The sequence below is a fragment of the Physeter macrocephalus genome, chromosome 2 (assembly GCF_002837175.3).
Source record: "Physeter macrocephalus isolate SW-GA chromosome 2, ASM283717v5, whole genome shotgun sequence".
In the NCBI taxonomy this organism is placed as follows: domain Eukaryota; kingdom Metazoa; phylum Chordata; class Mammalia; order Artiodactyla; family Physeteridae; genus Physeter; species Physeter macrocephalus.
Genome location: NC_041215.1, coordinates 45940264 through 45964524, shown reverse-complemented (window position 1 = coordinate 45964524; position 24261 = coordinate 45940264). Strand labels below are relative to the sequence as shown.

Genomic DNA, 24261 nt, shown 5'->3' with positions numbered 1-24261 from the left:
GAGAGAGAGAGAGAGAGAGAGAGAGAGAGAGAGAGAGAGAGAGAGAGACTTTCCAAGTAGTAGACATTGAGAGACATTAGGTCAAAGAAGATGGTAAGTCAAAGAAAACTTTAATCATAATCTTTAATACTTAACTTTCTATAAGAAGATGCTAATTTAATACTAATAAAATAAATAAAATATAAGTTTAAAGAATCTAGAGTAAAAAACAAAAGTTCTTTAATGCCTCTACAAGAGTTTTTACCTTGCTCAAGTGTAACTCACAACAAAATCCATATATAAATATAAATATACATATATATGTATATATATACACACACATATATACACACATATGTACACACACATATACACACAGAACCAAGTAAAAGGTTACAAAGATATTTGTCTTTTTTTCCAACTACTTCAAATGATGTAGTTATGTGATGGGGGTATGAAGAATGCTAGTGAGCAGACTGCATTTGTGCATACTTATAAGACATTATGTACCTTGTTTACTCCTCCACAACTCTATGAGATGGATGTTAATAACCCCATCTTAACCATGAGAAAATGACTAGACAAGTTAGAAAGCTTACTTTAGACTTTATTAACCAGAAAGTGGCTGAACACAAATTTGCCTGGCTCCAAAGTCTATACTCTTTCCATAGAATAATGCTGCTGCTCCTGATATTATAGAGCTGAAACAGCCCTTAACCTGTCTGGTCCAACTCTTATTTTACAGTTGAGGAGCAAGATGAGAGAAATAGACTAGACTAGAAAAATAAACTGCCCACGTTTACATTGCTGGATAAATATCAGAAGAAGGACAAAGACAAAGATCTCCTAATGTCCATTTCAGTGCTACTGCCAGTATTCTATTTTCTTTTTCTTCTCTTCAAACGTTTAAAAAAAAAAAAAAAAAAAGATAGTAGACCATCAACTACATTCAAGACCTTCAGGACTTCCTATTCTTGGTCTTGCAGAAAGAGCACAACTAATATAAAATCTAGAGAATAACTGTAGACAATCTACACAAATGAACAAATAAAGGTTTCATCCATATTCTAAATGTTTCTTTTAAAAATTTTAAGTGTGATGTTTTATAGCTTTATTTTAAAAAGCAAGACTTATTAGAATAAACACATATGTAATTTTCTACTTAAAAAAAATGTTTGAGTGCCAGACTTAATGTTCCATTATAGCGGTCCCCAAGCTTTTTGGCACCAGGGACTGCTTTCATGGAAGACAATTTTTCCACGGAGGGGGGTGGGGGGTGGTGATATGGTTCAGGCGTTAATGTGAGTGATGGGGAGCGGCAGATGAAGCTTTGCTTGCTTGCCTGTTGCTCACCTCCTGCTGTGTGGCCCAGTTCCTAACAGGCCATGGACCGGGGGTTGAGGACCCCTGTTCTATTAGGCATACGTAACAGACACACACTCAGCTACATAGATTGACCATAAAGAATGTCAAATATCCAGAATATATATAAAGAACCATATGTCAAACAACCATCTTCCTACCACCAAACCTCTTCTTCCTACCAGAAGTTATCTGCATCTTAAAGTTCTAGCATAGCAAAGAATTTCTTCACATTCTTGTGTATCTGTGAATCCCTAAACTATATAGATAGAAATTTACAGATGTAGTAAAGTATATGCATATAGACCTCACTGAAAATGGCAAAGTGGGGTGTGCTTTGTGCAGGCTGGTAACCTTCCTGAAGGATCAGCTTAAGGGCTTGCCTTTGTCTCACCTGCCTTGGAGCTTCTGCAGGGTAGAAGCAGCATTCTGGGTGGCAGCATTTGTCAAAACCATTTAAAAGCAAATGTATTACTGTACCTGTCTGGAACAGGGGTAAGTGTTGGGGCCATCAACAGCCAGATAGGAAAGCCTGGGGAGAAAGAAACTAAGAAAGATACTTGGGAGAAAAGGGCTTTTAAAAGCTCTCACACATACAGGGGAAGTTAGAAGGTCATGTGCATAACTGAGTCCAAACACATCCTTGGAAAAAATGTGAGAAGACCCTAAGCTATCAACTCTGGCTGACGTTTAGGTGTCACGCAAGCAGAAAGTGAAGACTAAGGCAGAGCTGTAAATTGTGAAGTGTTGAAGGAGTGCTCAAAAGAAAAAGCCAATTTCTACAAAACTAAAAAAGTATGTTTTTGGCTCAGTGTATTTATGGAAATCAAAAATAAGTTGAAAGTAAAAAGATGAAAAAAGATATTCCATGTGAAGAACCAAAAGAGAGCTGGGTAGCTATAGTAATAAGACAAATGGACTTTAGTCAAAAGTTATCACAGGAGACAAAGTAGTACAGTACATATTGATAAAAAGGTGAACCATGAAGAAGACATAACAACTATAAACATATATGCAAACAGAGCTCCAAACTATATCAAGCAAGAACTAATGAAATTGGAAACAGACAATTCCTCAATAATAGTTGGAAATATCAATACCTGACTTTCAATAATATATAGGACACCCAGGAAGATGATCAATAAAGAAACCGAGGACTTGAACAACATCACAAAACAACTAAACCTAACAGACATTCACATGTCTACAGCAGAATACAAATACACATTCTTTTCAAGTGCACATGGAATATTCTCCACTTAGACTGTATGCTAGGCCACAAAACAAGTCTCTGACAAATTTTAAAAAACTGAAAAAGTATCTTCTCTGATTGCGCTCCCTCTTCCCCTTTGGGGATTAGGTATCCGTCTTACTGGGAAGAGCAGGATGTCAACACTTCCCATTCTATTGCTGAAGCTAAGTTCCCAAGTGAATGTGGCCAAGAGATGGCGGGGGTTGGGGGGCGGGGGGCAATGTTGGATTTACCTTGGGTGTGGTGCTGCTGTAGCACTGACTGCTACTGTTGCAGCCTGTAAGGTGGGAGTCCCATACTGGGAGGACCAAGCCAGGAAGACCTGAGGGTGCCATTCCCCTCCTCTACCCCCATTCCACCAAGTGCTTAGCTCCTAGAGCAGAGATATCACTGGGAGAGAAATACATCACTGTACTCACTCCAGACTCCAGAGACCTGACCTGGAGATACTGCCTGTGGGGCAAGGAGGCCATAAAACTGATAGCTTCAAATCTTTTCCTAGAGAAATAGCAATTCATTTGCAAGGGAATGAGCAAGGGTGCTCTGGAAAACAGTAGAGGTCCTGGTGAAAGGCAATTGAGAGGAGATTGGAGGAATCTTGGGACGTAAAAGCTAAACTGTAGGCCGGTTTGTTTGCCAGAGAGCAATGGAAACAACTAGGAGGAGCCTTCCTGGGGTCAGAACATATCTCAAGCACTGATTTAGGAAACTTTTCCTCCAAAGGAACTCAAATTTGATTAGTACGTGCAGCAATTAATGCCTCAGGCCATTGCTAAAAATTATAGTGCAATTAGCCTTAGATTAGTGGACCATAACAGTTCTAAGTTGTCAGGGAAAGAGACAGTCAAGAACCCTGCCAATACCATTGTCATCCCAGCGTTAACTGTTGGAAAACGTAGGGCTATAACCCTAGAGAAGTAACATCAGAGGCTGTGTGTGTGCGCGCACATGTGTGCGTGTGTGTGTGTACGTGTTGGGGGGTGGGGTGGGGGAGTGGGGTGGATGGAAGGAGAGGAAAACGAACTCCACTAAAATAACCCTGCAAGTCACTGAACAAATAAGCAAGTAACAATAATATGCACCGGAAGGGAGAAACCAGCTCCAAGAATTTCTAACATTATATAAAATGTCTAGTTTCAAACATAAAATTATGCAGATTTTCTTTGCAAAAAACATGCAAAGAAACAAGAAAGCATGACCCATATAATGGGGAAAAAGTAGGTAATAAAAACTGTCTATGTAGAAGATGTTGTATACACACGTGAAGAACTAAAGGAAACCATGATTAAATAAGTAAAGTATGTTGACAATGTCACAAAAAATAGAGCATATCAATGTAGAGGTAAAAATTATTATTATTTTTCTTAAAGGAAACTCTGGACTTGAAAAGTACAATAATTGAAATGGAAGAATGACATAAGGGGCCATGTTCATATACAGCAGATATGAACTGGTAGAAGAATTACTGAACCTGCTGAGAGATCAATAGAGATGATGCAATCCATAGATGAAAGAATGAAGAAAAATAAACAGAGCCTAAGAGAAGTGTGGGACTCTATTAAGTACACTGACATACATATAATGGGATAAAAAGACAAAATGGAGCAGAAGAAAAAAATATCCTAAGAAACACTGAAAACTTCCCAAATTTATTGAAAAACAACAATATATACACATTTAGGGAGCTCAACTAACTCCATGTAGGATACACTCAAAGAGATCCATAGACACTTCACAGTAAAAATGATGAAAGCCAAAGACAAGGAAAAAATAGTCACTAGGATGGTTACGCTACAATTAAAAAATGGAAAATTACCAGCATTGGTGAGACTGTGGAGGAATTAGAAACCTTGCATATTGCTGGTGGAAACAAAATGGTTCATTTCAGCTGCTGTGGTATATCTGGCAGTTCCTCAAAAAGTAATTCCATTCCTAATTATACATCCAAAATAACTGAAGACAGGTGTTCGAACAAAAACTTGTACATCGATGTTCACAGCAGCACTATTCAAAATAGCCAAAAGTTTATTGGCTAATAATCCAAATCATCAACTGATGAACTGATAAACAAAATGTATATCCACGCAATGGAATATCATATAGCCAGAAAAAGTAATGAAGTATGTGCTATAACATGGATGAACCTCAAAATATCATGCTAAATGAAAAAAGCCAAACACGAAAGGCCACACACTGTATGATTTCATTTACATGAAATATCCAGAATATGATATGACATATGGACAGAAGCAGATTAGTGGTTGCCAGGGGCTAGAGGGAGGGTGAGACATGGGGAGTGACTGCTCAGTTGGTATGGGGTTTCCTTTTGGAGTAATAAAAATGTTCTGGAACTAGATAGTGGTGCTGGTTACACAATACTGTGAATGTACTATAAACACCAATGAACTGTATACTTTAAAACTGTTAAGGGACTTCCCTGGTGGTCCAGTGGGTAAGAATCGGCACTCCCAAAGCAGGGGACCCGAGTTCAATCCCTGGTCGGGGAACTAGATCCCACATGCATGCCGTAACTAAGAAGTCTGCATGCTGCAACTAAGAGCCCACATGCTGCAATGAAGATCCTGCATGCCACAAATAAGACCCGGCACAGCCATAAATAAATAAATAAATAAATATTTTTGGACTTCCCTGGTGGCAAAGTGGATAAGACTCCATGCTCCCAATGCAGGGGACCCGTGTTCGATCTCTGGTCAGGGAACTAGATCCCACATGCAGGCTGCAACTAAGAGTTCACATGCTGCAACTAAAGAGCCTGTGTGCTGCAACTAAGGAGCTGGCAAGCCACACCTAAGGAGCCCACTTGCCACAACTAAGGACCCCGCGAGCCACAACTAAGACCTGGTGCAACCCAATAAATAAATATAAAAAAAAAAACTGTTAAAATGGTGACTTTTATGTTATATGTATTTTACCTCATTTAAAAAATATATGCACATACATGTTCATATCTACATATACACACATATTTCTTTTGTCATTAAAAATATTGGAAGTAATTATAAAGTCTCTTCTGTAACTGTTGAGAATAAATTAGCCACTATTAGAGAATAAAGTACTAAAGAGATTTTTTTTTTTTTTTTTTTTGCAGTATGAGGGCCTCTCACTGTTGTGGCCTCTCCCTTTGCAGAGCACAGGCTCTGGACACACAGGCTCAGAGGCCATGGCTCACGGGCCCAGCCGCTCCGCGGCATGTGGGATCTTCCCAAACCGGGGCACGACCCCGTGTCCCCTGCATCGGCAGGCGGACTCTCAACCACTGCGCCACCAGGGAAGCCCAAGAGATTATTTTTAATAACTCTCAAGAGAGACATTTTCAACAGCTGTGTACTATTCCTAGTGTGTTAGCTATCAAGCTTCCAGGCTAATGGAATATATGAATTATCCAGCAAAGTTCAGGTTTTTTTTTTTAAAGCCATACTGTCTGAAGAATATTATCGAAATTCTATCCAGTTATAAAATGTGACTAGCATATTTACAAGGTACCTCTTTTGTACTGTCATCTGTAATCAGCACAAGTCTTCTAGGAGCTATCTTAACCAAATGTGATGTTAATCATAACATTTTTGTGTATTAATTTTTCATCTAACAAAATGTAAATTATGCTGCAACTGTGAAATACTACCATATTTATCCTAAAAGTTATAGAATTGCTTCATGAAGTTATAACTGAAAATACTGTCTGAGGTCAAGGCAATTTTATATATATCAACTATAATTACATAATGAAATAAGTTAGTATGTAACAATATATAATAATATATAATGTTCAACAGTTTTGTTAAGACTTATCAGGAAGAATAAAGATAATAAAATAACAATACATGTATCATAAACTTCTTAAATCTCTTTAAATTAAGCATATGGGGACTTACCTGGCTGTGCAGTGGTAAAGAATCCACGTGCCAACGCAGGGGACATGGGTTCGAGCCCTGGTCTGGGAAGATCCCACATGCTGCGGAGCAACTAAGCCCATGTGCTACAACTACTGAGCCAGGGCTCTAGAGCCCGTGAGCCACAATTACTGAGCCCGTGTGCCACAACTACTGAAGCCCGTGTGCCTAGAGCCCATGCTCCGCAACAAGAGAAGCCACCGCAATGAGAAGTCCGCGCACTGCAACGAAGAGTAGCCCCCACTTGCCTCAACTAGAGAAAGGCCGCGCGGAGCAATGAAGACCCAACGCAGCCAAAAATAAATAAATAAATAAATGTCCCTTAAAAAAAAAAAAAAAAAGCATATGACGACTTCATGGAAGTGCCATAAACATTTATTATATGCTTAGATATATCGCGCACACTAATGGACCTAGAAGTACTACAAAGATGAATAATATATATAGTCCCTGCCTTGGGGAAGACTATAATATAGTAGGAGAGATAGATACATTCTAGATTACTTTCAATATGGTCATATGATAGAGGAATGTACAGAGTAATAATGAAGCACTTTCAGGACAGCAAGAATGTCCTGAAGATGGTCCCTGGGCTGGATTCTAAAGGAAGCAAATTATAGGGAGATCACAAACTGCAGCACAGATCTTAATAGCAAGGGTTCAGTTCCAGACCCCTGAAATAAAGTGAATAATGCAGTAAAGTGACTCACATGAATTTTTTTATTTCTCAGTGCATATACAAGTTATGTTTACACTATACTATAGTCTACTAAGTGTGCAGTAGTATTATGTCTAAAAAAATGTACATACATTAATTAAAAAATATTTTCTTGCTAAAAATGCTGACCATCATCTGACAACACAGGGTTGCCACAAACCTTCAATTTGTAAAGACACATTATCTGTGAAGCACAATAAAGCAAAATGCAATAAAAGTTGTGCCTGTATAAGGGTAAAGAAAGGTTTAGGTTAAAAATAATGAGAATAAATATATAACTGACAAATTCTATCCAAAACAAAGCAGGTACAGCTACATTAGCTAAATTTAAAATTTAAAAGAAATTTTAAAGCAAGAAGCATTCAGAGACATAAAAAGGAAAATAATAAAATGAGAAAAAAGGTCAATCATAAAAACATAATACTAAATGTGTCTGTATGCAATAGGATGATTCCAAAAATCACAGTGGGAGACTTTAATTCATGTCTCTCAGTAAGTGAAAGAACAATCTTAATGACATATATAGGTAAATATACATACACATATCCATATATATATATATATGAGGGGCCAGAGGGAGGGAGAGAGGCAGGAGTTGAGGGGAGAGATATGGCACCCAACAGCAAAAGAATGCAAATTATTTTCAATGGCACAGGAATCATTTGCCAAAACTGACCATATTACTGCAAGATAAAGAAAGCCTTACAAACAAATACTGGTCATTGAAATCATTCAAAGTATAAATCTTAATCACAGTGGGATTAAGTTAAAAATCAATAAGCAAAAAGATAACTAGAAAATACCTAATCTCCAAAAATTAAATAACAGCTTTCTAAATCTATGGGTGAAAAAAGAAATCACAATGAGAATTAGAAAACATTTTGAACTGAATATTAAAGATAAGAAATTTCCAAACTTGTAAGATGTAGTTATATCAATGCTTAAGAAATTTATACCTTTCATGCATATATCAGATAAGGAAGGCTGAAAATCAATGACAAGCTTCTATCTAAGGAAGCTAGAAAAGAGTATGTCAAACCCAAAGAAAGTAGAAGAAATAATAAAAGTATGAGCAGAAAGCAATGACTAGGAAAAAAAATGTACAACAGAAAAAAAATGCAAAGCCAAATGCTTTGAAAAAAATAATAAAATTGACAGCTTTAGACTAATCAAGGGAAATGAGAGAGGACACAAATTTACAACACCTAAAATGATGCTCTGAAGGATAATGAGGCTATCATGAAAACATTACACCAACTTAATTGATAATTTAAGTAAAATGAGAAAATTACCTGAAAAAATCACTTTCCAAAACTGACATACAATATGAAAGAGAAAATTATAAAGTCCTATTTTTATTAATCTTTAATTATTAAAAACCCTCTCACAAGGAAAACTTATAGGAATGGCTTCACTGCACAAGCTCTTCCACAAAATGGAAAACAAAAACAAACTTCGCAGCTTGTCTGATGAAAGCAGTGTAACTTTTATACCAAAACCTGTCAAGCACATTACAAGAAGGAAAAATATAGGAAAGCCTGTCTCGTGAACATACATATAAAAATCCTAAGCAAACTAATAGCAAGTCAAACCTAGGATTGCATAAAAAGTATATTTCATGACCAATGAAGTTTTATTTGAGTAATGCAAGGGTGATTAACATCAGAATCTATTAGTTTTTTCTATTAACCAAAAAAGGGGGAAAACAGATCACCCTGACAGATGCAGAAAAAGCATTTGATAAAATTTAATACCCATTTGGGATAAAAACTCTTTAAAAAACTGCGAATAAAAGAGAACTTCCAAAAATAAAAGAACTTCTTTAATTTTACAAAAAGTGTCTTAAAACACATACCCACACCCCTACAGTAAGAGTTCCAGGTGAGATGAGACAAGAAAGACCACTATCAGCACTTCCACTCAACACTGCACTTGAAGTCCCAGGCAGTACCTTAAAGCAGGAAAAATATAAAGGCATAAGAATTGAAAAAGAAAAAAAGAAAATCATCATCATTCCCAGATAACACACATGACTGTGTACAAACTAATAGAATTAACAAGGAATTTTGTACAAGTTGCTGTATAACATATAAAAATCTATTGTATTTCTATATGCTAGCAACAATTAGAAAATAGAAAATTTAAAAGATACCATTTATAATATAATTTAAAAATCCACTTTTCCTAGAAGTAAATCTAATGAAAGATGCTCACAAACTCTATACTGAAAACCACAAAATGGTACTGAGAGAAAAGTAAAAAGAAATATGCCATGGTTCATGAAATGTAAAATAAATCTTATAAAGAATTCTCCCCAGATTGACATATAAATTCAGTGCAATCACTATCAAAATCCCAATTTTGCTTTTTGAGGAAATTGACAGATGAATTCTAAAATTTATATGGATATGCAAAAGCATTCTTGAAGAACAACAAAGCTAAAGGACTATAAGTACGTCAAGTGTATGACATCAAGACTTAAGTATAAAAAATAACTATAAAATTTCAAGACTTAAAATATAGCTACTGAAATTAAGACAGAGTGGTACTGGTGAAAAAATTAGAGAAACTGATCAATGGAAGAAAACAGAATCCGGAAACAGATGTACATATATTTAGCATATTTATGACAAATAATGAAATGCAGTACAGAAATGATGGTCTTTATGGTCCTGGGTCAAATGGACGGTCATATAGAAAAATAAAATCTTGACGCCTACCTCACATCATATACAATGATCAATTCCAGATTTAGTTCAGATATAAATATGAAAGTAAAGCAATAAAACTTGGAGGGGGCGGGGAATGGGAGAATATCTTTACAACTCTGGGGTAGGCAAATATTTCTTAAGCAGGACACAGGGTAGAAAAAGATATTTGCAATACAAGGATCTGATACAGGGATTATATCCAGAGTATACAGAGAATTCCTATAAATTATTATAAAAAGTGCAGGGAATTGAACAGAAAAATTGGCCAAAGACTTAAATACTTCATAATACTACATAAATACTTAATAAAAAGTAAAAAAAAAAAAAAAAAAGATATCCAAAAGGTCAGTCAACATATGAAAAGGTGTTCAACTTCATTAGTCATCAGACAAATATATTAAGACAACAGTGTGATAACCACTACTCACACAACAGGATGGCTAAAATTAAAATAAAAAAAGACAATACATGTTGCCAGAGAGGGAGAAATGAATCTCTAAAATTACACTGATGGTGAAAGTATAAATTAGTCTAGCCACTTTGAAAAACTGTTTGCAATATCTATTAAAGCCAAACAACTGAATACCTTGAAACCCATCAATTCCATTCCTGGGTATACAGCCAGAAGCATACATTCATGTTCTTCAAAATACATGTACAAGATTGCTCACTGATGGGCTCTACATATAAATATAAAAACAAAGCAGTAAAGCTCTTGTGATTGTCAAAAACTGAAAACTACCCAATTATTCCTAAGTAATAGAATGGATAAACTATGGTACATTCATATAGTGAAATATTATACAGCAATGAGAATGAAGTCAGAAGAACAGAGGTATAAGTGACAAGGTTTTGAGGAATTATAGATATCCAGGTTTGTAGTTTAGAAAACAGACTTAAGTCAATGTTAAGGTGATTCATGTAAGAGACAATAAGAAGCTGCGTTTTTGGACAATTTAAGAGTTTGGGGGTAGGAGAGGAAGTGGAATTATCACATTCAAGAAGACCATAAAAATATACATATTTATTATAACTTTACAGAAGTACACACACAGAAAAATGATACAATGAGATGAGTGTTATTTATTAGCTTCCTATGAGTCCAATCATGCAAAGAACCTGATTACTATTCCAGTAGGTGCTTACTAAGAGGGAACAAAAATCTCTAGCAGTTACTGCAAGTATGTTTGCTACTGATTCCAGCAAGTCACCAACAGACTTCTTCATCCAAGGTTTTCAACTCATGGAATTGAGGAAGTTTTCTCTGCAAATGCATCTTCAGTATTATACAAAGAATCATTGTGAAAATTTATTTTATAATAATCAACTTCATAGCCAACTTTACAGAAACTTATCTGTTCTATAAGGAAAGAGTTATCTAAAATGTGTAACTTTTTCCAGAATAGAAGCAATCTAACAATATCAAGAATAAATATTTTGTAAAGGCTTTCTATATGCCAGGCCTAAGTATTTGTCTAATTTGATTCCCAAAATAACTCTATGAGGAGAGTAATCACTGCTTCTGCCAATGTTACAGGGGAGTAAACTAGAGTGCAAAAAGGCTACATAATCTACCCAGGATTATAATGCTAAAATTTGGCAGTGTCTGCCTGCCTGCCTGGATGCAGCCTAAGCTTATAATAAATTCTTAAAGACGACCTTTCTAGCATGTTAGTAACAGAAAAAAACAACAAAAACCAAAACAAACAAACAAAGGGGTTTCATACTCTCTTCCAAACTCATGTGACAGATTATATGGCCTTCCATCAACTTTCTAATTTCTAGATGTCTGGATCAGATATTGTACCCAAGATGGAACTTTGAAAGCAGTGCATAGTTCAAGGCAGTCAAGTGAGCACATTTATGTCTTTTTTATTTCCCAACATACGAATGAGATGAAAACAAACTTTTGCAAAAGAATGAAGTCATAACTGGGCTGGAAAATACAAAAGGATGATATTGGTGGATAAGAAATTTTGAGAAATTTAAGGCAGATAAATGGGAACAAATTAGCAGAGAAATCAATTAGATAGGAACAAGTTAGCAGAGAAACTTAAAGGAGAAAATCACAACAGACAATTGGGAAAAGGTCCAAAACTGTAAAATAAAACAAAATAAAACAAAATAACCCTTGTAGAAATGGAGACAATTTAGGGGACAGAATGGTACACTTAAATAAAACAGGAATAAGCTGCTTTGAACAAGTGGTCAGAAAACAAGAATTCTTGTTAATTAAAAACATAAATGGGGGACTTCCCTGGTGGTCCAGTGGTTAAGAATCCGCCTTCCAACGCAGGGGACGCTGGTTCAATCCCTGGTCAGGGAACTAAGATCCCACATGCTGGGGGGCAACTAAGCCCACGTGCCACAACCAGAGAGAAGCCTGCACTCCACAACTAGAGAAAAGCCTGCACACTGCAAAGAAGAGCCCATGTGCCGCAACTAAGACCTGACGCAGCCAAAAATAATAAATATTTAAAAATATATATATTTAAATGATAATTCCAATGGGTAAGATAAACAATAAAATGTTTATAATTAATGGAGAATAAAAGATAAAGACTACTTTTGAAGACTAAATACACAAAGACAAACTAAATACACGAAGAATATAGGAAATAAGAGAAGTTAGGGACATGAAGGTCAGACAGAAGAGATCCAGTATCCCAACAGGAGAGCCATTAAATGCTCGTGAAGGGGATTAAGACAGAAATAACAGAGATATATCAAGAGAAAAAACCAGAAGACTATTACCACGATCTGAAGGAAGACACAAGTTCCCAGTCAGGCCTCATCAAGTACCAAGAATGCTTACTGAAAAAAGATCTAAACCTAGACACATCCTGGCAAAATTTCAAAGTTCCACCAAAAAAGAGAAAATCCTAAAACTTCTCATGTTATCTACAAAGGAACCAGTCACACTGAAATCTAAATGCTGTTAAGATATAAGGAGAAATGCTTTTAAGGTTTTTAAGAAAAATTTTGAATTTAGAATTTCATACTCAAAATTCTTCAGGAATGCAAGCTGAAGAAAGGACATTTTCAAACAGCAAATACTTGAAAAGTTTGCCATTCTATATCGAAAATTACTCAATGAACCCAATGAACTCCAAACTTTTTTGTATGACATGCCTTTATGAGTAAAAAACCATTTGCTCTCAGCATGCATGTCTATTTATAAATTAACATATTATTATACTAATATATTTATGTATATTATAAAGCATATCAAAATTAAAATTTAAAATAATCAGATAAAAATTAAATAATTTTTAATATATTCTGATGCCCCCCCAAATTATCTTGTGTAACCCGTTTATGTGGATGCTTCATTTTGAAGACCACAGCTCTAACCAAATGAAAACGAACCCTAAAGAAAGAAACCACGGGCTTGAAAAAACAAGAGAATTGAACAGGTCTCAGTAGAGAAGGAAACTAAAAAAGAACTAGGAGAATTCACTACAATTTGACACTTAGAAAATTTTCCATTGGTAAAGTTTTTATGTACATAGGATTACATTTCATTTTCTGTGAGGCCACCCTACTTTGTTTTATAGTAAGTATTTATATAATCACATTATAAATATTTCCAGGTTTAAAATTTTTAGAATTGGTCTGCAAATAAAACAAAAAAGAAATTAAAATGCAAACACATTGATGATGTAGCCTTAACAACGAATAATAATTGGGAGATTGACGGAGTGAAGAGAGAAACAAGACTATCATTCACAGAGGTAGGCAATACTGTCTAGAACTAAAAGCAGGCACAATTTACAGTGGGAAGTGGAACTGGGGGTGGGAAGGTGACTTCCTATTCTTTTTACTCTTATGTAATATGAATCGCAATATAATTACGACTTCTATTTTTAAAAAGCATTATAAGCAGGAGGGAAAGCAGTACATAACACAGTATGCCCATTTAGAAAACTGAAATTGGTTACTGATTGCCATAGTCAGCTCCCATTAAATACACCTACCACCTCCATCACCCTCCGTTCATTTACTGCCTTTTACTACTGAGTTTTACGTGCACACAACAGCTGTGTTTTTACCTAAACTATGATCTTCTTGAAGGTTTTCCTGTTTTATTCATTTCTGCAATGCAAAGCCTAGCACAATGCTCAGTGTTTATATTTTAAAGAGGGAGGGGACTAATTAAATGGTCTGAGGAAAATAATGGAGAAAAGCCATCTTGTAGTTCTAGTTCCAATCACTTAAAACCAGTTTATCTCACGTTTACTAAAGTTCACTAAAATGCATATAACACGGAGAGAAAGGCTCCTCTTTGAAACAGAAACAGCTGCGACTCTCAGGAGGGTGATTCAACTCAGTGGCAGCACATCTAGACACAGGTCCTAGTAAAAATCTTAGGGGGCAGGAACAGGTATGATGAAGGATATAGCAACGGAAATATTCTGAACCCTCAAGAAAAAAAATGGCTGGGGGTGGGAAGACCATTCCTCTTTCCTGACTTATATATACTCCTATAGAAGAGGAAAGCTAAAAGAGCTGGGGGTGGGGGGAGGGAACGGGCACCCAGGAGTCACGGCTTACGATGAAATTACCCAGGGTGTGCGTGCGCGCGCGCGCGCACACACACACACACACACACACACACACACACACGTTGCGCAAATGCTTCCGTTTACCTTATAGTCTCTTCCTGGGGCCCTTAATTTTTTCCTACTTTGGTTATTGAGAGGCCTAAGTGAAATAGCAGTTTTACAGTTTGAACTCTCTGTCTCAAATAAAAGGTGACTTTTCTTTAAAACTTGGTAATTTGAAATTTTGGTAAATCAAAAGCAGGAGACTATGGGTAATTTGATACGGTCCAACCAAGTAGTGCCAGCCTCTAAGTGATTACAAATGGTAGACTCACAGGTTTATATTTCTCTAGGGCAGTGATTCTCAAATTTAACTGTGCATTAGAGTCACCTGGAAGCCTTGTGAAACCAGAATACTGAGCCCCAACCCAGGATTAATGATTCAGTAGGTCTGGGCCAGGCCCCAGAATTTGCATTTCTAACAAGTCTCAGATGGTGCTGATGCTGCTTGTCTAGGGATCTCACACTGAGAATCACATTTCTAGTGTGAGGATTAGACCAGAACAGCTCTTATTACCAATAATACAAAAATCTCATCATCCCTGCTGCAGCTATCCATCTGTCCTCTATTTAGGACTAAGTCTTCCATTTTACCTGAGTATTATCCTGAGAGGTAGACCTCTTGGGCTAGTTTTCAACTTCTTTGTTTCAGGGTCTTATTCCAGGGTTATGGAATCTGTTTTGAAATCTACAACATCCTCTAACACCAACAGTAAGGAGGTAGTTCTAATAACATATATATGGAAACTTTATTAGTATAGGCAAAATTCAGACATTTTAAGACGAACTCTTTCTCTATTTGATAAATCCTAAAAGCCATTAATACATGTTGGTGAAGGTTTGTACACAAGCAGGGATTTAAAGCCTCTGCTTACTGTTGCCTTGTCATTCAATGCCAAGGTTCTCCCTTAAAAAAAAGAACAAAAAACTAAAAGTCAACTCCCGTGTACACACACTGTAACCCCAAAAAATCACTCCATTTCTGTCGCTTTCACGTATTTTTTTTAAAAAAGATTAAAACTAAAAGTTATTTAACATTTCTTGACATAGACGCAATGTCATTTTCCTTAACAAAAGTAAAAATGGAAAAAAGCCCTGGGGTCCATGTGTTGAGAGACCTGGATTCTATCCCTGGCCCTTTTTGGTTTCAGAACACACGCCCTTTTGCACATCACTGAGCTGTTGGCTAAACAAAGCATTCAGGGCAAGAATCACTAAATCCTATCCAGTTCTAACATAAGCTTATACAGTAAGACTCATACACTGTAGACTAAGATGTACTCGATATCACTACGTGATTTCCTCACAGTGCCGTGAACTTCTTGGGAAAAAAAAAATCGACTACAGATCACTTCAGAACCTGATTGCGTTTCCTGTAGCGTTACATATTAAGGACAGTTTGGCTCTTTGGCAACCATTAAAAAAAAATCATCATTTAAAAACAACTAGATTTATATGTCATGCTTGTTGCTACAAGTTCAATTGTTTTCGTATTACTTGTGTAATAACATATACATGGCAGAATAAGAAAATTATAAGCCTATCTGTATCTATATTAATAGTCATATCCCCTTAAAATGTATGAAGCAAATATTTCACTTTTTAAAAGGAGGCTATTTCCAGAGGAGGGTGAAGGAAAAAATATAAGTAAAAGGAGGCTATTTCCAGAAATCTTATAAAGACAGTATTGGGATTTAAAAAAATCAACCTTATTTAAATGCTTAGCATGGCGGTTTATGACTATGGTCATTAAACTTCATGAGATAAGATTTTTAATTATAGTGATATATAAACTGTGGTGAACCAAAACAGGGCAAGACTCGCAGTCAGGAGACTACTCACTATGGCCAAGCTGCAAGACCCCACCCCCCCCCCACCCCACCCCCGTTCCTCTGGTTTTTTTTTACTCATTCATTTGTTCCTTTATAGTCTCTCTCTCTCTTATTCACTGACCTGTTTGAGTATCTTGGGAGGTTCTACGCTGAGCTAAGCCCTGTGGAGACAAGGAAGGATGGCATTATTTGAACTAGATCTCAGGGGTCCCTTCAGGTAGACTCTTTATTCAAGATCTAATTTATAAATTATAGCAACACACTCTTTATCAAACACAAGAGGAGTAAGTTATCTCAATCAACAAACACTAGATAACCTTATTCCTTCTTTAAGCACCAACAGTGTTTTAATCTGTTGATCTTGATTGCCACTTCTTCTGTAAAATGTTTACTAACCGTTTACTCCCATACCATTTTCTTCAGTAAAATGAATTACTCCTTAGCTACCCAAGCACTTTCATAACCAATGCCTCTCATATAGAATTAATCAAATTTATTGTAATTATTAGTACAATAATCTGTAAGATTTTACTTCACACTTTAGAATTTTACTCCTATACATATTATCTCATTTGATCCTCTAAACAACCCTGTGAAGTAGTTACTTCTATTTTACAGACAGGGAAACTGAAACAGAAGCAATATGATCTAAGGTCATGGAGTTTAAAAAAAAAAACCAAAAAGACAAAAAAAAATTCAGAAATTGAATCCAGGATTTGTTTTGTTTTTTGTTTTTCACTTTTTGGCCATGCCCCACAGCGTGTGGGATCTTAGTGCCCTGACCAGGGATTGAACCTGAGCCCCCTACATTGGAAGCACGGAGTCTTAACCATGGGACCACCAGGGAAGTCCCTGAATCCAGGATTTTTAACTGAAAATACTGTTTTTTTTTTCAATTCATCAAATATGCTGAACTCCTTGAGATTATATTTTCACCTTTATGTAACCACTGCCTAGTGTATACGATGGCAGATACTAAGCAAAGGCATATTGACTAGATTTGAAGTCAACTACTGGAAAGGTATATTTACTAGACAGTACATAATTTATTGCCTCCTAAAAAACAAAGTACCAGATATAATTTAGTATTACAGAATGATCCATGGAACACCATCAGGGTTGAGAATTTGGTTTCTGAATTTAGAGTTAGGTGCAGATCCTGAAGCTGTGTAAGCTCTGTGGGCCTCAATTTTGTTTGTAAAATGGGAATAATAAATGATAATTATCTCAAATGACTGGTGTACTGAATGGGAATGTATAGAAGATGCCTAGTATAGTGTCTGGTACATAGAAAGCACTCAATAAATTAGTTTAATGTGTATGAGTATTAATATGAGACTGAAAAGTAGAACTAGTTTACAAAACAGTAATAATCTCATGAACTATGAAGAAGAAGAGTTAAATTTGCCTAAGTATGTTTTTGAGGTTTTGTTTCTACTTTTTCAACCTTTATCACTTGGCTCTCCATAAGCTATTTGCATGAGCTATGAACACTGCCCTCACGCTGCTGCTCTCACACTGCGTATCTCTAACAACTCCCATCTTCCTTTTAATGCAAGTAATGTGGAGGTGTAGTTGTAAAAAGACACACTAACATCCAAAGTGTCTCTCAGGAATTGTGTAACCTTCTAGAGAACTTCCTGGAGTAATGCAAATGATCTGTCTCTTGACTGGGCTGTTGTTACACAGGTGAACGTATCTGTCAAAACTCACTGAAATGTACACGTAAGAAAAGATGTGTATATGAAACAGTGCAAGTTAAAAAAAAAACCAAGTTTTTTTAGATTTTATAACCCTTGAACAAGTTACTTCCCCTTTTTGGCCCTTAGCTTTCTCATCTTCAGAAAGGGGATAATTTCTCATACAGAAAGAATATAGTGAGTGTTAAAGGAGATAAGTTCTATAAAGTACTTAGTTTCTGCACAGTTAGTTGCCAATTCTGGATCCACTTAACATTAACCCTAGGCATTTTTCAGATTTATTTGAGTCCTAAAGCATTCCTCCAAAATAAAACCTATATTCTCTCCCTCTCCCTTCTCCTACTCTTCCCCTCATTTCTTTTATTTTAGGAAAATATGAGTAAACATTTGATTAAAGCTTTTGCCTCCATAGTTTTTTTTTAACAAATCATAATACAGTCTTTTGCCTTCATATTTCTCTTCCTTCTCATTCAATTGTAGTCAAAAAAGTGAGGGCTTCCCTGGTGGCGCGGTGGTTGCGAGTCCGCCTGCCGATGCAGGGGACATGGGTTTGTGCGCCGGTCCGGGAAGATCCCACATGCCGCAGAGCGGATAGGCCCGTGAGCAATGGCCGCTGAGCCTGTGCGTCCGGAGCCTGTGCTCCGCAACGGGAGAGGCCACAACAGTGAGAGGCCCGCGTACCACCAAAAAAAAAAAAAAAAAAAAAAAGTGAGAATTCCCTGGGGGGTCTAGTGATTAAGACTCCGCGCTTTCACTGCCGAGAGTCTGGGTTCGGATCCCTGGTCAGGGAACTAAGATCCCGCAAACCACCCGGTGCTGCCAAAAACAAAACAAAGTAACAATTCCTGTTACTAGTTTTCAAATCACTTTTTAAAAGTGTCTAAGCAATGCTCTTTGTTCTAGAATTCCAGGACACTGGAACAATTTCACATTCATCTAGCATTTACTGAGCAAACATTTATCAAGAACCTAAATCGGTCAGGCAATGGAGAAACAAAGATAAGGTCAGAGAGGCAAATACCTAACTAAAGCAGATCAAATAGAAATGCTAAAATCACATCCTTTTCTTACACCTGTGAAGGATCTATTGGGTTGGCCAAAAAGTTCCTTTGGTTTTTAAGTAAAAATAAAAGACACATTTTTCATTTTCACTAAGAACTTTACTGAACTTAACGTATTCACCATTTTGTTCCACTACTTTCTGCCATTTTTCAGGCAACTTCATAATTCCATCTTCCCAAAACTTTTTATCATTTTGAGCAAAGAACTGTTCCAGGTGCCTTTTGCAGTCTTCCAGGGAATTGAAATTTTTTCCATTAAGAGAATTTTGTAAAGACCGAAATAAATGGAAATCCGAAGGTGTAATGTCTGGTGAATACGGTGGATGATCAGAACTTCCCAGTGAAGCTGAAACAGTTTTTGCCTGGTCATCAAAGAAACGTGCGGTCTTGCGTTACCCTGATGGAAGATTATGTGTTTTCTGTTGACTAATTCCGGACTCTTTTCGTTGAGTGATGCTTTCAGTTGGTCTAATTGGGGTTCAGTGGAACTTACTACCTAGGATAGCTTGACCAACTACGAAAATAAACTTGAATATATTATTTTAATAACAGAACTTGTTGGAATTAATCATTTAGTTTTCTGGAAGGAGCTCATAATAAAGGACTCCCTTCCAATCCCACCATATACACAACATCATCTTCTTTGGATAAAGACCGGCCTTTGGTGTGGTTGGTGGTGGTTCATTTCACTTGCCCCATGACCATTCCCCATTATTGTACAGTATCCACTTTTCATTGCCTGTCACAATTTGTTTTAAAAACGGAACATTTTTGTTACGTTTAAATAAAGAATTGAATGCGGAAATATGGTCAAGAAGTTTTTTTTTCACTTATGTGGAACCCAAACATTAAAGCAATTCACATATCCAAGTTGGTGCCAATAATTTTCAATGCTTGATTTGGATATTTTGTTTGTCAGCTATCTCCCATGGTATAATGCTGATTGTTCTCAATTAATGTCTCAATTTGATCATTATCAACTTCAACTGGTCTACCCAACAATGGAGCATCGTCCGCAAGAAATCTCCAGCATGAAACTTCGCAAACCATTTTTGACATGTTTGATCAGTCATAGCACCTTTTCCATACACTGCACAAATCTTTTTTTGCATTTCAGTTGTGTTTTTACCTTCCTTGAAATAATAAAGCATACTATGCTGAAAATGTTGTTCTTCTTCCATCTTCAATATTAAAATGGCTACACAAAAATTCACCAATTTGATAAGTTTTTTTTAATGCACGCTGATATGACAGCTGTCACAATACAATCTAACAAAATTGTTTCGAATGAAGTTAAAGACAACTAAGCACCACTAGAGTCATCTTAGAGAAAAAACCAAATGAACTTTTTGGCGAACCTCATAGTAAAAGGAGTTGGAAGTAGTTAAAGAGTTCTGCTGACTCACCACTGTTGCTTCCAGACTACTTTTCCAACCTAACAAAACTGTATGGCAACTGCATGAGTCCATTCTTACAAAATTCTCTTACATTCTTCTCTCTTGCAATCACCTACTCACCTCTCTGAGTTAGACTCCTTTATGGAGGACTTCAACCACTGTCTCCATTGTCTTCTTCACTATTCCTGCCACCACCCTGGATGACTGCACTCCAGTGGATTTCTTCGCTATCAGCATCAAAGTTCTTTTACCTTCCTGAATGATCTCACCCACTTAAAATTTTAGCAATCTTTTTCAGAGATTGTGACTTGGAACTTACTACCTAGGATAGCTTGACCAACCATGGAAATAAACTTGAATATATCATTTTAATAACAGAACTTATTCCTATTCTGTCATCAGTTTAATCCCCCAACAGCTCTTATTACCAACAGTTCACTGAGTCCATACCATTCTACTTAAGTCATTACCCCCTTATGGCCTCCCTTCCTTATCAAACTCAAAACCCACAGTGCATCACTTCAAAAACTCTCTAGTAAGCATGCTTAACATTTCACTCCTTTGTTCTTTTATCACAACAATTCTGTAAACCCTCCATTCTGTATCAGTCTAACCACCCACTGTATGATGTTATTTGGGTTGCTGAGCAATGGTGTAGAAAATCTTTTAAAAAAGCAGAATAACAGCTTCTGAAGTGTACGCTTTCATTAAATACATACTTCTGTTTTTAACTAATTGATTTCAAGAGGATTTGTTGCAAAATAAAAGTCTTACCAAATGATGAAATAATTAAACTAGAAATTCAGCTCCTTGGTTGTACTAGACTCATTTTCAGGGCTCAACATATACAAGTGGCGAATGGCTACCATAATGGAAAGTGGGAATCATAGAACATTCTATCATCACACAAAGCTTTACTAAACAATGCTGCTTACTCATTCTATGGCAGAACTGCTCAACCACTATTTCAGCTTACATAACCTACAATTTCTCACTGACACCACTTATTGCTATCCTTGTGACTTCATGAATCTTGCAAGCTGCATGAACATGGAACAGGCTGGTACCCAAAGCAGTCAATGAAGGCGGAGGCATCAAATCTCTTACCATCACCTGAGACCAACAGGAGTTAGTTACTCCTAATCATTTATGTCCCAGCCCACTTCTAATCATGGAGATCCCCACCTTGATACTGTCACTGGTTACACTGTATCTGAGAGGGGATAGGGAAAGAGAGGTGTACTTAAGATTCCTTTCAGATTTTACCACGTGTTAAAGGCAGAACTCATTATTACACGTCTCTCACCTATCACTAGACAAGACCATGGCAGCAGCTGGAAATAAAAATTCTACCAAACCCACTAAGGCTTATTTTAATGCAACTATTAATAATAGTATTTCATTACAAATTAAACAGTCATTACAAATGTTAAATTGGACAAGATGCTGGGACAAAAGACATAAACTAGTACTATCCTAGACAAAAGCAGGAAAAACCACCATCCTTGAAAAAGATAAGAGGAACTACCACTTTTGGGAACTCTAAATTATAAAATCTAGGGGAAAGAAATGGGCAGAACAGCATGCCTTAGGATACAGGGTTGTAGGGATCTATATGTCTCTATCATTACACCCTGCATGTCTATAACCATTAAAATGGCTTAATCCTCCTTAAGGAATCACACTTTCCTAAAGAAAAACATTTCATATAGTTGCTTAGTTTACAGGGGAAGAAAAGAAGAAAAAAAGGAAAGAAAGAGAGAGAAGTTGAAAGAGAAAGAAATGAAGCAAAATGATCCATGAAGAGCAATGTGTTAGGAGACCCTGGATTTTAATCCAGTCTTTTCTGAAATAATGTAACACATGGTCAAGCTAGACTAAATAAAAGGAAGCTATTGCCATCCACCTACCAGCCCTGCCTCTCAAGGAAGTGCTTTGCAAAAAAATAAACCGAGTTGTTCTTATACCTCAAGAGAACACTTTAAGTACATGAATGCCATCTCAGCTCTTCTAATGATGAGCTAATAATCCCAAGATTCTTATGACTAGCAATAATCAGTTAACTACTTATGAATATGTAGAGCACAAGTATTTATGAAACAGCTGTGCTACCCACGAACAGTACTTTGCAGCAGTAAGAAATAAAGTCAGATATTAAAATATTAGCTCTAGGGCTTCCCTGGTGGCGCAGTGGTTGCGCGTCCGCCTGCCGATGCAGGGGAACCGGGTTTGCGCCCTGGTCTGGGAGGATCCCACATGCTGCGGAGCGGCTGGGCCTGTGGGCCATGACCGCTGGGCCTGCGCGTCCGGAGCCTGTGCTCCGTAACGGGAGAGGCCACAGCAGAGGGAGGCCCGCATACCACAAAAAAATAAAATAAAATAAAATAAAAATTAAAAAAAATATTAGCTCTAAAAAGGCATAAGACAACGTTAAAAAGGGAAAACTATGAGCTTATCTTCAGTTATGAGTCTGTATGTGTGACTTAACAGAAGAAATCAACAACTAATTATGATTCACAAAAGGTACAGGAATGGTGCATCCCTACATATGACTCTAACATGATCTACATTGACTGGGGAATGAGAAGAGAGTAACCACAATCCTAACCCTGAAAAAGATACACAGGCAAAAGTATTTTTCACATCCTTGGTATTCACTACACAATTCGATAATTAAAAAAAAAAAAAGTAGCAACACTGCCTTCTGTGACACAAGAAAAACTCCATAAATAACAAGAAATTAAGTCTAAAACAATACGTAGCATGCTGTGGGCATTTGGTAAAATTTGCTCAACTTTCAAGTTCTGAAAATTGAGTCAACTCTGCTGGGTAGACAGCACTTCCCTTATTTAAGGGGTAGCAAAACCTCACGAAATAATGAATGAACACAACCTACAATCTGGGTAGATAGTCAAGTTAAGAGCAAGTGCATTCCAGTATTGTGTAATTAGAGCTTTGGGGAAATGTTGCAGACTCACTCAATACAAGGGCCTACAAAACTTTTCACCAGCTTGCAAAATCTTAAAACCTGTCCCATGTTTAGCAATAGTTAGGCAGAAATGCACCATTTGTAAGAAAGTCAGTAAACTATACAGTGAAGTTGTAATTTTCATGACAGTCTCATTGTCCTTAAATTATACTTACATTTGTTTTATATTCTGCATCTTATCCACTGACAAGGCAACCAGAATCATTTGATGGGTTTTATGAAAATATACATGTCTCTATTCCACTTTCCCTTGGTGTGCACATGGGAGGGGTATGTGGCTATGAGTGAAGAAAGGAATCGTGTATATTTTGAAAAACTAGCCATACCACTTTACACCCACCAGAATAGCTAAATAAATGAAACAATATCAAGCAAACGTTGCAGAGTATGTGGAACAAATAAAACTCTCATTCACTACTGAAAAGACACTTTGGAAAACACTGGGTAATGTATACTAAAACTGAACAAAAGCACACACGGTCCAAAAAATTCTACTACAGCAATATGTGCAGATGTGCAGCAAAAGATATGTACTGATACAAGAATATTCTATAAGGGGCACTATTCATTGTGACTCAAAACTGGAAACAACCTATATGTTCATCAACAATAAAATGGATAAATTACGGTACATATACATAGTCATACAATGGGATGGAATACAATAGAATGAGAATGAAGAAGCTACCACTACACACTACGTAAGAAGCCATACACAAGGGTGTTGATGCTGTATGATGTTACA

General features: G+C 36.7%; 1 protein-coding gene across 7 annotated transcripts in view; it reads right to left on the bottom strand.

The window, feature by feature from the left end:
* SPOPL (speckle type BTB/POZ protein like) overlaps window positions 1–24261 on the bottom strand; it is a 61172-nt gene that overhangs the window by 26996 nt on the left and 9915 nt on the right. The window contains exon 1 of one of the 7 annotated variants that reach the window (XM_028477492.2): window positions 16491–16508. The exons of 5 other annotated variants lie outside the window; for them this stretch is intronic. The gene's annotated coding sequence lies outside the window, so the exon portion shown is untranslated. Of the gene's footprint in view, window positions 1–6486; window positions 6505–16490; window positions 16509–24261 lie in introns of those variants that run through there. One more of the 7 variants, XM_055087652.1, reaches the window with a different exon arrangement.